The sequence below is a fragment of the Pteropus vampyrus genome, unplaced genomic scaffold (genome assembly GCF_000151845.1).
Source record: "Pteropus vampyrus isolate Shadow unplaced genomic scaffold, Pvam_2.0 Scaffold273, whole genome shotgun sequence".
Classification (NCBI taxonomy): Eukaryota; Metazoa; Chordata; class Mammalia; order Chiroptera; family Pteropodidae; genus Pteropus; species Pteropus vampyrus.
Window position 1 is genome coordinate 1,261,358 of NW_011889054.1, and position 12,050 is coordinate 1,273,407.

Here is a 12,050-nt window from a genome sequence, read left to right on the forward strand (position 1 = left end):
TATAATATGGGTGCTGGTGAAATGTACACGTGCTGAAAGCAGATCACTTTAGGACCCAAGGAAGATGCAAAGAGAGCTTCAAATTCAAAGATTAGAATTGTTCTTCCTTTTATTAGAATTTTTTTTTTTTTTAAATGAAAAATATGTGCCAGTGCCTCCACTTACTTCGGTCTCCAAGTCTTATGGCCCTCACTGCTACAAGCTGGTCATACAGAGGCTCCTCCCAGCATTCACTGCCTCCCTGTTCCTTAGGCTCAGAACCGTGGTTGGGGTGGGGTGGTGGGGGGCGGGGATAGGGAGGGATGGGGTATTGCCAACGCTCGCTTGTGCCCACGTCTCTTCTGAACTCCTTCCCATCAACTCTTCCATCTGGGAGTCCTGGATACTAGTTAATCCTCCCAAACATACAGAGCGTAGGGGAATCGGACACCTGGTGGAAGTGATAGTGGAAGAGAGATAGCGTCTTACCTATAACTAAAGTGCAAATAGAATCAGGCTTCTGAGCTGGGGTAGTTGTACACACAGTTCTTGTTTCACAGACAAGAAAGAAACAGACGTTCAAGAGACTGTTGTGATTAATTTTGGGTACGGGGGAATAGGAGAGTCTAGGGAAGTAAGATTTGCCAAGCAAAGGAAGAGGGAGTTGGGACAGGAAGACGTGGAAGCGTGCTAGCGCCTGACCTGACGAGGGAAAGACTGGAGCTGCATGTGGCTGGCGTGGACAGTGGGAGGCGGGCAGTGCACCATGGGTGGGGTGGAGGGGTCAGAGTCGAGACATGACAGTGATTTGTGAACTTGAACACTTAGACTGGGGCCAGATTGTGGAAGTTCTCAAGTACCATGGTGAGAGCATAAATTGACTAACTGTACCTTGAAGGGCCATGCGGATTTTTGAGACTGATACTTTTGAGAGTGTGATTTGGTGTGAGGCTTTGGAATCATCTTGAAGAGAATTTAGAAATTTTCTAGAATTTAGTGGTTTTAAGCTTGTGCTTTGATGACCGCCCCCCCCCCCCCACGCCTTGGGGGACCTTTCTGGTGGGAGAGTCTGGGAAAAGAAGGCAAGAGGCTGGGATCTTAGGCCCCTGCTCTGCTCCCACTGATTCAGGCAGTTCCAGGTGAGATTTCCTTTCTTTTTTTTATTGTGATAAAAAACACATAACCTAAAATTTACCATCTTAACAATTTAAGCATACAGTTCAGTAGTGTTAAGGATATTCACACCGTTGTGAAACAGATCTCCAGAACTCTTTTTACCTTGTAAAACTGAAATTCTATACCCTTAAACAACAATTCCCCTTTTCCTCCCTCCCCCAGCCCTTGCTAACTACCATCCTACTTTCTGTTTCTATGAATTTGGCTAACCAAGTAAGATTTTTTTCCCCAAAAAACAGTCATGCAGCTTAGAAGGTTTGGAAGGCTACTATCCATCATTCCTCACCATCCCCCAACTCATCCTTAGACAGTAAGAGCAGTGAGATCTTGGAGGCCTGGGAGGCCAAAGTGGCCACACAGTAGAGATGTAATGAGTGCAGATATTTAAGCCAGATTGCCAGGTTCAGATTCTGATTCTGATATGCACTCTCTCTTTCACTCTCTCAGTCCTCTCTCTCCTTCCTTCTCTCTCTTTCTCTCTCCCTTCCCGCCCCTCTCTCTCTCTCTCTCTCTCTCAATCTCTCTCTCTCTCTCTCTCTCTCTCTCTCGTGTGTGTGTGTGTGTGTGTGTTTGTGTGTGTGTGCAAGAGAGAGAGACAGACAGAGAGACAGAGACAGAGACACTGGGCAGTTGGGCAGTTAATTTAACTAAGTGTCTTAGTTTTTTCATCTGTTAAAGGGACATGATAGTAACAGTATTTGCTTTACAGCTTGTCGTAAGGATTACTTGAGGTAATCTAAATGAAACACTTGGAATAGGGCCTGGCATTTACAGAAGTGTTTGCTATTATTATTAACGACAGCATGATCAGCTCCTCCTATTACAAGGGAGCTGGCCTACCCCTGGCTCCCTTGGTGCATGTCTCTTGAGTTTCCATTTAAGGCTGGATAGATAACGTTGACTCAATGCTTTCTTTCCTTCTACACATCCCAATTTCTCATATTGATCTTGAAGGATGCTCCATCGATATCTTAATCCTCAAGAGGAAAACGATGTCAGACATATCATATAGCACAAGAGGGATGATGGTTATATTATGACATTAATTCAGCAAATATTTACTGACTACTTTTGATGTGGAGACACTGGATTTAGGTGCTAGGGACACAGAATAAAGAAACTAGGCAAATATCCCTGCTCTCATGGAACTTGTGTTCTCATGGGGCAAGACTTTGCAATGTAACTTTTACATAAATGAATGTTTTTCTTGCACTCGTGTAGTCCAGGAAGATGAGAAGTTTGCATGAAAATGTTCGAGTTTGGAAATGAACGCCCTAGAGTTATTGCTAGTGGTACCTTTGAAAAATAGTTTGTAAAAATAGATATGAAAAATGGTGCAGAAATACTGGTGCTCTCAAGTTGAGACAATTTTTCAGATACAAAGTTTCCAAATCAATTTATCCCAAGTTCTTATTCAAAGATTGTGGTGTGGTACAGTCCATCATATTTAGAACTTGGTGGGGACAGCATAAGGCTCATTTTACTTGTGCTTCAATCAGATGTTAGGAGGAACATGAGATTCCACCTGCCTATGCCTCTCCTGGGCTCATCCTTTCCTCCTTAATATGAGAAATGACATTCAGACCCAGAGGAAGCAGAAGCAGGCATAGTGGGGTTGGGACTAGTCTTGATGGGGGAAAAAAATGGGAATTGCCATCAGAGTAAGATGCATTGAAGCTCACCCATCACAGGCTGGGGACTCTCCATCTAGGAAGAAAAGATCTGTGATACAGGCACACGTTCTGTTTGCTTCTCCCCTGTGCCATATGTGTCACAGCTATTGATAAAAAAAAAAAAAGTACAGAACTTCTTCCCTGAGATCCTATCCTACGAGTGCTTCATTTGTAGGCACTTCTAGGCTGTTACTGCCAGTCAAGGTTGGCAGGTAATATGCATCCCATGTACCATCAGGAACTTCTGGGACTGATATGATAGCCTTAAAGCCATCAGACACAATAACTGGCAGCCATGGACAATTGTTCATCGTCCAAGCAACCTGACATTATCCCCACTTCTTTCCCACTAAGAGACTCCTATTTTGTTTAGGTTGGGTGGAGATCTCTTGCTCTTAGGGATCAGAGGTCTCCCTTCTAACTCTGGGTGGGGGATGTGGATCATGAAGGTCTAGGATAGTTGTAATAATCCTATTCTCTTTTGCTAGCCTCCCTTGCAACTCCAAATGGCCACATGACACTGGCAAATGAGTCTGATGGTGGTTTCCAGAAATGATTAGGAACCCCTCCCCCCAAAAAAAACCCAGATCAAAAGAGGAGAAAGCTTTTCTGCTTACCTCTTCCTTCCAGCATGGAACACTTGTGATGACACAATGCCTGGAGCAGTAGCAGCTAATTTACAACACTGAGTTTGAAAAAAAAATCAGAGAAATTAGTCGAAGCCCTGATACTGGCAGGCTGTTACCAAAACTGAACCGCTTGCTTTCAGATATCCTGTTATGTGACAATTTGACGTCTTTATCACATCAGCCTATGTTGGTCTGGTTCTTTGTTACTGGAGAGTGGAAGGATTCTAACTGATGCAGCAGTTTTAGTTCTGGTCTTTGAGACCAGGTGCCCACCTTGCGGATGGGTTTCCATAATTGCGACTATAATGCAACCAAGAAGGCACATGACCTAAAAGTACTGAATCATCTATGATCTTTACTCAGGCTATTGAACTTTAGTGCTGGGACAAAACTTTAGAGAACATCTAATCCCAGGTTTCCTGCAGTAGGTTCTGCGGAACTGCAGGCCTATAAAATACTTTCACCCAGAAAGGGTCCATGGCCAGTGAAGTTTGGGAACTCCTTCTACCATAACCCCTTCTCAGAGAGGAAAAAGTTCTGTGTCTGCAGTTCTGTCTGTTCTGTCACTGCCTTTGTTCAGAACCCTTTTCTTGCTTGTCTAGATCTCAGTGGAAGTCTTATTTCTGGTATCCCGACATTCCGTTATTCCTATTTTTTTTACATGAGGGTTTTTATTTATTTTATTTTATTAATTTTTAAAAATAATTTTTTGATTTTTCAATTACAGTTGACATACACTGTTTTATTGGTTTCAGGTGTACAACACAGTGATTAAACATTTATATAAGTGGTAACGAAGTGATTACCCTGATAAGTCTAGTACCCACCTGATACCATACATAGTTACTACAATATTATTGACTGCATTTTCTATGCTGTACTTTATATCCTAGTGAGTATTTTTTTTAAACACCTACAGCACCTGGTCTTCCTAGGTGGTCTCCCATCCATGTACTAACCAGGCCTGACTCTGCTTAGCTTCCAAGATCAGACAAGATCGGGTACATTCAGGGTGGCATGGCCGTAGACATCCCAGTGAGTATTTTTGTAACTTCTGATTTGTACTTCTTAATCCCTTCATCTTTTTCACCCAGCCTCCTATTCTTTTTGACTTATCTTTCACATTGCCTCCTGTAATTCACAAGTCAGCACATGCTAGGTGCTGGTACTGTTCCGGTTGCTGAAGACACAACAGTAAATAAACTGGAAGATCCCTGCCCTCACGTAGCTTATATTCTAATCAAAGGGGTACATATGAGAGAATAAGAGTTTTGGAGGAAACCTAATCAGGGAAAGAGGTATAACTTTGAAGAGAGTTTCAGGGAAGGTCTTTCTTCGAAAGTGACATTTAGGTAGAGGCCTGAGGGTAGATGAATATATTTGAGGAAGAACTTTCCAGGGAGACAGAATAGCACATATAAAGTTTCTGCGGTAAGGAAGAGGGCCCAGTGTGTCTGCAGAAGAGCAGGGAGGAGAGCGTGTGCGGAGTGGAGGGAGGGGAGAGCGTAGTGGTGGCCAGTGGTCAGCTGAGGAATGGGGGCCAGTCATGTGATGTCTTCTAGACCCCTGCAGGGATGTGGCTGTGCTCTGAGTAGGGTGGGACACTTTAGGGAAATTTTGAGAGGAGGAGTGATATAATAGACATATCTTTAAAAGATCTACCTTCTTGCCATGATGAGAGCAGATTGTGGTTGTGGCACAGAAAGTAAAGAGGGGAGACCCATTAGCAGGTCACTGCAACACTCCAGGCAAGAGGTGACAGCTTGGACCAGGGTGGTCACAAGGGAAGAAGTGAGAATTAACTGAATTCTGGATGTGTTTGGAAGTAGAGGCAAGATGTCATGACAAATTGGACATTACATGAAAAAGAATGGAATCGAGGATGATTCTAGTCCACGCCCCCACCCCAGAAAAAACTAAGCAAATAGAAGAATGGAGTTGCCTTTTATTATGATGAGGAAGAATATAGAAAGAGGAGGTTTTTGGGGGGAAACATGAAGAGCTCAGTTGGACAAGGTAGGTTTGAGATGCCTGTTAGATATGTCAGTAGAGGTGTTTAGTAATCACTTGTATATAGCCTGTTATAATGCACGTCTGGAGTTCAAGGACAAGGTACAGACTGAAGACCTGATCTTAAAGGTCATCAGCAAATACATCACACTTAATGCAGTGAGACTGAGAACACCGAGATGTGACTGTAGGTGGAGGTGCAAGGACTGAGTTCTTAGATGCTCCAGAGTTTATGGATCAGGGGTGAGTAGGAGTCTGAGAAGATGCAGCCAGGGTTAAGAGGAAGAGTGTGAAGTACTGGTACTTGAAGAAAGTATTTCCAGAAGGTTGGAGTGATCACCTGGGTCACATGCAGCTGATTGGTCAAGTGGGATGAGGACCGTGAAGTGACCCTTGGATTCAAGGGGAGGTGAGGTGTTGGGCATGTAACTAAGATGCTCCATAGTATTGCAGCCTTGGCATCCATTTTGTTTAGCCAAGTGGCCTACAGGGACCTTAAGCGGACACTAGTCCCTTTATGCAATGCATGCCCTAGATAACAGCCCACAGAACCCCAAGCAAATGTAAGTTTCTGATATCATTTCCCCAGTAGTCCTTGTGATAAGTAGTCTCCCTTGCCTTCCAGGGGCTTCTCCTTGTGTGTTGCTTGTATAAGACCCCTTGGAGCTCACCAAAACCTTGCTGTTTTGGTTCAAACTGATCAATCCAGCCCAGGAACACCACAGCAGTCTACCCACAGACCCTAATAAAAGCATGTACTCCAGGTCCTGCCTCTCTGTTGGCACCCTGCCTTGACCTCCCCATGTGGTCCCTTGGTGTGTGCTGTATACCTCCTCTAGGACCTATGTCTAATAAACTTATCTACCTAAATTTCTTTTATGGGCTGTTGTTGAACCATAACTGTTGAACTGGCACTCTGTGCTCCACCTAACAAATGTTAATTTAACAAACTCATAACAGGAGGTCACCAATGAGGTTGACAGGGCATTTTGGTGGAGGAGTGGGGGCAAAAGTCCACAGAGCAGAGAGGAAGAGGGGCAGTGAATACAGACAAGCCTTGAAAAGAGTTTTGCTCTCAAAGGGGACAGAATGGGAAAGTAGCTGAAGGGGAATGTGGGATCCAAGAAGGGAAAATATTCTAGCAAACCAAGAATACATTGGACAATGCTAAACAGGCAAGAAAGGTTTTATTCAAGGCTATTGGAATATGTGAGAGAGGCTAGAACTCATCTGAACTCAAATCTGCTGAAGTAGGGGGTGGTAGAATTTTTAAAGGCTGATGAGAGAGAGGTATAAGTCATCTATGTCTGCTAATTGACTTCACCCAAGGGAATATTAAACTTCTCATATCTTTGTGATAGAAGGTAGTTTTACAACTTGGAGTAAGGTGCCCACTGGAGTTAGGCTCCCATCTGACAGTAAAAATTGGGTGGTAACGGTGATGAGGTCCCCAAAAGGGACCTCATCACAAGGTGGTTCCCAGAAAGAAAGTCCTGGGTTGTAATCAATGATTCTCTCCTCTGTTGGTCCCTAGAGTCTACACAGCTTTTATGGCACCGTTTCAGTTTTCAGAGCTTTAGTTGATTTTAAATTCCTCAAGGGCACAAGCATATTTTATTCATCTTATTAGTTCTACCTAAGGAATAATGTTTGGCTTTAGATAATCACATGGAGGTAAGATATAATGTGTATAATGTTTCAGAGGACCTGTCGTTATTTTCTCCCAAAACATAGATTTCATTAACCAAGGAAAAGGAATAGAACATTTTATTTATAATATTTGGCATAATCTGCAGCTAGTATTAATTTTGAGTACAGGTCTCGCAGTAGTTTCCACTATCTAAGAAGTATGGATGATACAAAGGGAGCGATTGCCTAAGTTTCTGCTTAATGGTGAGAATTTGATTCTGAGTATGTAAGCCTTACTAGGACTATATGTAATAATTCTGCTAGTAAAATGCACCTGTTGAGATCTCCTGACAGTGAGACCTCACCCACCGCATGGATTCTGAGTGAAGCAGTTTAGAAAACGATCCCTATTTTAGGTCACATGGAAATAAATAGAGAGAGGTCATGTCCATGCCCATCAGTTTCTGTTCCCTGGATGTGAGATGAGGGTGTGGAATTCCACGATGTCAGATTGACAAGTTGATTTAATATCAGCTTGAGAGAGAGCTTCAACTCAAGTGGCTGGATTAGGTAATACAGCATGGCAGGCTCTAATGGGTTGGGGTTTGACAGGAGGTTTCCTGGGGTATGGAGCCTGAGGGTTCACCTTTTGAGCCTATGAGAAGAGCTGATGCTTTCACCTGTTACTCTATTGGGGGCTCTGTGATTATAGCTTTAGACCTCTGAATGGGGCTGGAGAGGGGGGAAAAAAGCTCTAGAATTAGCAGGAGAAAATGAACATGAAGACAAAAACCAATAAGTGGTCACGGAGCTGCCAAGAGTGAAAGCAGTAACGAGACAGAATTAGTTCTTACTGACAACTTGAAATTGCTTGCAACATTATAAAAATCAATCAGCCTGTGAAAAGCAGACTCACAGTGACCACTGGATGGTGTGATGTTTGCAATTTGTCTGGACACAAATTTAGAGAAACCAGTGGGATTTAACCTAATACACAGCTTTGGGCTGGTATAAAGCTTTTAAAGAGAAAGGTCAATATTAGCTTCAACTAGGGTTATTTTTCTCCAGCCATCTTAAAATCAGTAGAACCGATATTAGTTGATTACTCATTTCTCCAGCCTAATATCTATTGTGGCTTTGCTGTCCTCACAATGCATTATAATTAGTGTCTTTTTTCCTATTGACTATTCCTTTTGGATTATGTTTCTCTGTTTCCCCTCTTCCCACCCCTGCCCGCCGCCATCTCTAGTGGCATTTAACACTATTGTTGTAGCCCTCAAAATTTTGAATAAGTATAGGAAAGGATTACCCCCCAAAATTCTCTCTTCTAACAGATGTGGGTGCTGACGTATAAAACCTCCTCAAGGATTGTCAGTCTCTTGGGAGAGGCAGATGAGTCAACCTGAAGTTACAATACATACAGAGAAAGGTGTTTGATTGTATTGTAGTGGCTGTTTTGGTGGGGCAGACAGTGTGCGTGGCTGCTACCTTTATCCTCAAAACCTGGCACATGGATGGAAATTTGTGTAATGTTAAAAAAAAAAAAGGAGGTGGATGCATTGGGAAAAGGAATTCCATATATAGGGGCAAGCAAGTACAAAGTCCCAAGAGTATGAACAAGTCTTCAGGTATTATGTGATGGCCAGGGTGGGGAGGTGGGCTCAGATCATGGAGGACCTAGAGTCGAAGGGAGCTCTCTGAAGGCTGTGTGGAGCTATGAAAATTGTTGCACACATCAAGTGCTCACAAGTGTTTATCACATGGCTGAATGAATCAATGGAAGGACTTCAAGCTAGGGAGGCCCTTGGTTAGATTTTTTTTTGCCAATACAGAAAATGGTCTAAAAGAGGTGGGTCTAAAGCAGGGTTCTCAACTAGGGGGGACTTTGCTCCTCCATGAACATTTGGCAATGTCTGGAGGTAATTTAGCTTCTTATAACTTGAGGGTTGTTCCTGGCATCTAGTGTACAGGAGCCAAGATGCTGCTAGATATCTTACAATGCAAGGGACACTCTCCCCACCCCGCCCTGCCAACAAAAAGAACTATTCAACTCCAAATGCCAATAAATGCTGAGATTGAGAAAGTCATTAGAAAGCACACAAGGTTACAAATTTACTGAAACTACAACTAAAATGTATAGAGAAAATGCTGTTTCTTAAATTTGCCTAGAGCTGATCTGGTATTCCTCAAGAGCCTCACTTACTGGTTAGAAGGAAAAAAATTAACAAAATTTAGTCTAATGCAGTTTAGAACTTGGTATGAGCCAATAAGTGCAAAAAGTCTTTTTAGAGAGTGATTTTTTTTTAAGGTAATTGTAACACCCTCTTCTCCCCCACTTTCCAATATTTTCTCCAAGTTAGTATCTGAGTTTGTGGGGAGAGGGGACTCATGAAACCTCAAATGATATCATGGAGCCTAGAAAATTCTTTGAAGAGCTTTGGGGCCACTGCTGGGTAGAAGGAACTATCATCCTGTAGTTTTCAACCCAGAGTGGCTCAGCAATGTTTTTTGTTTTTATTTACATATTTGGGTTCCATATAAGATTTTATTTGAAGAAAAGGGTTGTTTTGCTGGCGGTGGGGGGAGGCGGGGGAAACATTTGAAAACCATTGATCTGAAACACCATTATAGACACCTACACTGGAATGTGAATTAAAAGCTTGGATCACTGTCCTCTGACACATCAAAACATTTTTATGGGTATCATGACATTTATTTCTAGGTTTCATTCCCAACAATTGGGCTGCCCAAACCTTTCAGTCATGTCTAATTTTGTCACCATTGTGTAGATGTGGATAAAATCTTTCCATCATGGTCAATATGTTTTTTTACATATGTAGCAATTTCTCATTGAAAATTGCCCTTCTAAGGGAACATAGTAGATTTCATGGTTCTCCAATGAAGAAGGAAGGTGCTAACTAGCCATGTGGCTCAAAGTACATTATTGCAGTAACTACTTCCTTTTGAGGAATAAAGAGCCCGTATTACAGCCTTTTTAATATCAATAAAAAGAAATTTTCACACACGTTCTATGAATAAAGTTTCTATAGTAATTCCTTCTGTATGGCTGACTCTCTTTTCTGTTTCACCCATGAGATCAGAGGACAGTTAGATAAGAGAAGGTTTGAATAGGGCTGGAAAGTGTTAATGATGAGGAATTAATAATGCTGTCAATTGTTATGAATATAATAGCAGTCAGTAATTTTTGAGTACTTACTATGATATAAGCATTGCTCTGAGTATTTCTCATTTATTAATTCTAATTCTCACCATAAAGGCGAATTAAATAAGTGCTCAGACAGGAAACTGAGGCATGAGGAAGCTAAGTACTGCTCAAGGTCATGCTCTGCTAAGTCTGATTCTAACCCAGGTGGTCTCGTTCCAAAATCCAAGTGCTGGGTTTTCTGTGTTATGGACTGACAATTTTCTCTGCTTTAATGCTTTCTGCACTGGGATTGTCCATCTGACTGCATTAGAAATGCAACAGTGTCCTTAAGCGAAGATTTGGCGCATTTAGATCTTTAAAAAGCAAGGCACATAAATGTATTTTGTAGGGGATTTGGTGAAAATTCTTCTAGTAGAGAGTGAGTTGTAAGTGCCAGAATTCTTCCATTTATGAGCTGTCACATTGTCATGGACAGTCTACCCTGGATTTGTGTGGCCTAGGGACATGGGTCCAGCAGGGTGTTGCTGATTCATTCATTTGTGCATTTAGCAAATATTCGTGTAAAGTATGTGATGTATCCAGCACCGCACCATCATTGTGGGGGTTTGAGAGATGTATATATACTTCTGAGGGTTTGATATTTTTGGTAGAGAAAGAAGATTTACCTTTATTAAGCACCGGCAATGTACCAAGTATTGTATTAGGCATTTTACATTGATTCTCATTAGATTCTTCTAACATCTTGAGAGGTAGAGACTATTCTCATTAGAGGGATGGAAAACTGAATCTTAGAGAGACTCAGTTACCTGTTTAAGGTGGCATAGCCATTAAATGGCAAGACCAAAGAGTCAAACCCTGGAGTAAATTAAAGAGAGAAAAAAAATGTCGATTTTAATGAGATCTGTTTATTATGTATGGATCTCACTGAATCCAAAGAAATGAAGAGCCAGTTACCACGGAATATTATTTCCAGGAGATGTTTTTTGTGTGTGTGGCGGGGAGTCGGGGGGGCGGTGAGAAACAAATCGTTTTGTAGACAAATGTGAGAAGGGGCATATCATTTTCCTCTTAGTGATTCACAAAGCTCATTAGCAAAATGAGACCCATAGAAATCCTGCAAAAGGAAGTTTTTTGACTTTGTTTAATTCATGCAGTGTTTTCCCAACTTCCTGAGGCATGCTGATTAGCAGAAGACTGGCTTGGGAGAATGTGGTTTGAAGGAAGAAAGCCTTAGTAGAAGCAAGAACATGGGTAGCCTGAGTGCTCCTTCTGTGGTGCAATAGTCAGGGGGGGATGTGCCCCTTCCCTTGAGTGAACCCTATACTGGCCCCACCCCCTAAACACAATAAAAATCCAAGCCAGTCTCCTTTCCATCAGTCTTTACATCTGAACCCAATTTTGGGTATGGGTCAATCCATCAAGGTCTTTGCATGGAAGATTGACTTGAGGCAGAGATGATGGTATCTTAGAGGCAAGATCCTTCTACCTTAAGTTCAGCATTAGATAACCAGAAACACTTCAAACTCCTGGCTTGACACACGACTGGTTAGGGATGAAGTGGTGGGAGTGGGGGTGGGGGTGTCACAGCTAGGGGTGAAATCATAGTTCTGGCAGAAATGATAAACACTTCTTTTTTTTTTTTCAAAAGGGAGGAACATCTCAAATACTTGGCCAATCCACATGTCTTGACTCTCTTTACTTTCACCATTAAGAACCCATTCCTAATATTAAACATGCTAATTAGCCACTATTTTCTTACAGTCGCTGTGTTAATTGGCAAAGCCTCCG

The 12,050-nt window shown here is 42.2% G+C and overlaps 1 pseudogene; it reads right to left on the minus strand.

Annotated features, from left to right (window-relative positions):
- Positions 1–4,367: 4,367 nt before the first annotated feature.
- On the minus strand, positions 4,368–4,486 carry LOC111729650 (annotated as a pseudogene).
- Positions 4,487–12,050: the final 7,564 nt, after the last annotated feature.